Source organism: Malania oleifera, chromosome 6 (assembly GCF_029873635.1).
Source record: "Malania oleifera isolate guangnan ecotype guangnan chromosome 6, ASM2987363v1, whole genome shotgun sequence".
NCBI lineage: Eukaryota > Viridiplantae > Streptophyta > Magnoliopsida > Santalales > Ximeniaceae > Malania > Malania oleifera.
The window spans coordinates 52,689,900-52,693,560 of NC_080422.1; the positions used below are offsets into that span (position 1 = coordinate 52,689,900).

General features: G+C 37.0%; 1 non-coding gene across 1 annotated transcript; it reads left to right on the plus strand.

Annotated features, from left to right (window-relative positions):
• The first annotated feature begins 405 nt into the window (after nt 1-405).
• Nucleotides 406-511, plus strand: LOC131159063 (small nucleolar RNA R71). Its single transcript, XR_009137677.1, has one exon. It is a non-coding gene; the product is annotated as a small nucleolar RNA R71 (small nucleolar RNA).
• Nucleotides 512-3,661: the final 3,150 nt, after the last annotated feature.

Consider the following 3,661-nt stretch of genomic DNA (forward strand, 5'->3'; position numbering starts at 1 on the left):
ACTTAATCCCACACAATCTCATGTGTGGGAGGTGCACAAGGGCAATTATAATAGGTGTGAGAGGGATCATAGTAGATGACACACACCTCTGCACACGCCACAAGCTGAGGTTGTTGTCCTAAGGATAAGAATTGATCTAGTTTCATCACAATGGTGTGTAGAGTGGGAGCAAGGTCATGGCCTGCAGCTAACTCATAAAATCCCTTAAGATAAGAATAGGAAGGTTAGGATGGTCTATAAGTAGGAATAGTATGCTGCTAAGAATTCTCAGTGAGGGTCTAAAAAAGAGTCCAAGCCTCATTCTCATGCTTCTTGAGGAAAGTACCTCCACAAGATGCATCTACCATGGCTCTATCACGCTCATCTAACCCTTCATAAAAATTCTGAACAAATTGCCACCTAGGGACTTGATGATGTGGGAATTTGAGCAGAAGGTCCCTAAAGTGCTCCCATGTCTCAAAAAAATGTTCCCAATCCAATTAGGAGAAATTGGTGATTGCCTTTCTAAGCTAGTTAGTCTTTCCTATAGGAAAGAACTTTTTCATGAATTCTTGTTGCAAAGTGGCCCAGTTAATCACTGAATTCGACTTTAAGGAATTCATCCAATATTTGGCCTTGTCCTTTAGAGAGAACGGAAATAGCCTTAGACGAAGGGCATCATCACCAAAGTGAGGTATACGGATGGTGGAACAAATGTCAAGAAACTCATCTAGCTGCTTGACTCACTCAAAAAATGGGTAGCTCGAAGGCCATCCCAAGTATAGGAGTTCCGTCGTATAATATTCAGCCCAAAAGTTAGATCGTCTCCTTAGGGAATGCGATTTAATATCAAATTTTACATTGTTCCAATCGAAATTAAAAATTTACTGAACTCAGTTTAGATTCGGGGTGTTCAGGATTGTTTGTGATCACTTTTGACAAATTAAACAAACACACAAATTAAACCCTAATCCTAGCATGCACTGAATTAGATAATAAGAACGGAAATCCTACATCTAATCACGCAGACATCGAAACACGCATTAAACTTCAGAATAGAAAAGATGGTAACTTTAACACGTAATTAAAACATGCAATTATGAAACTCACTCAAACACAAATGCAAGTGATAAAATCGAATCTTTAACAAAATTAAAAACTTAAACCAAAATCAAAATTAAAAGGCAACCAAGAACTCGAACAAAAATTAATGCTTTATCTACCTAAACTAGACTAAACACGATAATAAGATTAAAATTTAAGGAAAATTACTAATCGAACTTAAAAAAAAATATTTTTTCCTTTTTGTATTTTATTCTCTTTTTTTTTCTTGAGAAAATAAATAATTAAATAAACTACAATATTAATAAATCACTTTAAATAATATTCATAATTTAAATTCTTTAATAAACCTTAATAAAAAATAACATTTAACTAACAATAAAAAAAAAAAAGAGAGAGAGAGAGAGAGAAAATAAATAACTAAATAAACTGCAATATTAATAAAGCACTTTAAATAATATTCAAAATTTAAATTCTTCAATAAGCCTCAATAAAAAAAATAACATTTAACTAATAATAAAAAAGAAAAGAAGAGAGAGAGAGAGAGAGAGAGAGAGAGAGAGAGGGGGGGGGGGGAGAGTCGTGGGTGAAGGTGGCTTCAGGTGTGGCTGATCACCTCACGACAGCAAGGTGGCACAGCAAAGAGTAGAGGGTGGCTAGTCTCGGCGGTGCTGTGGAGCTTGGAGAAATTGCAGTAGTCTGCGGCCGAACTGAGGTGGCTAGAGTGGAGAGTTCAGCAGCTCAAAGGTTCCTCACAGCCAGAGCTTCTCGGGTATCTGCAAGAAGGAGGAAAGAGCGATAGCAGCAACGACTCACGGTGGCTGCCCGGGGGTTGAGCAGGTTTGTAGGAAACTTCAAGCTCAGTAGGTAAAGAGTAGAGGGGTAGAGAGAGGAGGAAGAGGAGAGAAAGGGAGACCGGGAAGAGAGGGAATTAGCATAAAAAGGAGGGGCTGAGAGAGTTTAAGAGAAGGAAAGGGAGAGAACAAGGAGAGAGTGCCGGGAAAAAAAAGAAAAAAAACTAAATAGGGATAGGGGGTTGCCCTACTAGCCACGGGCCCAACCAAAAAGACTCGACCCGACCTGCATAGCTGGGTCATATCAAGCCTCTTCTTTTTTTTTTTTCTTTTTTTTTCTTTTTTTTTTTCTTTTTTTTTCTCATTTATTTTTCTTCTACGATTAAGGCTCATTTGGACTCTCTTGGAGTCTGTTTCTCTCAAATCTCAAAACACAAAAATTGTAGCTAATCTTCTCATAGTTCTCCAAGATTTCGAATCATCTTTATCGGAGCTCGGGTGGAGAAGTTATGCATGAATTACAAACTGATGCCGGTTTTAGCTCTCGATAATTTTTCTACGATAAAAAAAAGTACCAAAAATTCATAAATTGCTCAATAAATCCCAAAGATTGTAAATAGGACACTTTGTTAAAATATTGAGAGTAATTAAGCATTTAATTAAAAATATAAGTCCTAATGCCTAGATTAAAATGCCTAATTACGCAGTTAAAGCACGTAATCACACCTCTCAACTAATGTTTTGCTAGTCTCTAGCAAATAACGTGAATGAATTTCAGGGCGGTGTTCACAATTACTAACTCCAGCAAACATGAAATTAATGCCCATGCAACAAAATCATACTGTTTCACATAAAGGAATATAACTGAATTTCACACAAGTTCGTTCATATTCAATGCACACAACTCTGAAGCGTCACTCATGCAAGTTTCATCGTTTATATAGAAATTAAGAATAGTATACTCACATGAAGTTAATCAGTGGCATAATTCAGAGTTAATGCAGTCATATAAGTTCAAGTATAAATAGGTAAAATATCGAGGTATGTGTGATGTGTGTGACTCATTACATCTAGGATACCAGTGAACACCTACAGAACAGTTGTTTTGACTCGGCCTAACTAGTATACCCTCAAGAACACTCAAAAATAATGAGTTCACTAGTCATATGTGAGAAGGAGTGTCGCGATAAAACATCCCACATATTGAAAGGAACAAACGCTAAGTATATGGAGTGGACTAGTCTGAGAAGAATCTAGCCTATCTATGAGGTGTCAGGTCCTTCACCCTAGCATCTTCTCACCTACTCCCCATGTCCAATCGAGAGCACCCTAGATCAACTCATTCACAAACTTGTCGTGAATACATCTGAGGCATTAAACGGTTGAAGAATCCTCATACGTGGAGAACATGTGTCGTGTCCTTGAATTTTTTGTGGTATTTAAGTGGAGCAGGCATTAGCATTTTATTTCATTTCATGTGTATTTCTATTTCTTATTCTTTTTTCTACTCATTCTTCATTTTCTATCTTTTCTTGATCAATTAGGACAATCATTACACTTCTTTTGTTGTCTTCATACCATCAACGGGAATTAAACTCAAACAGTAGTCCATGAACTAAGTCTATTTCTAGGGATGGCTCGGCCTTCACATCTTGAGTAGGCTACAAGACCTAGGTTTCTATCTCCCCACTAGATGTCACCTCTAGGCTAGCAAATCAAAAACAGAAACTAGTGTATAAGGAATTGTCCAAAAGAAAAGAGAATCGAGTCTCTTGAACTCTAATTTGATGTTAACACTCAAAAGGACGATAAATAGTTTAAGGATA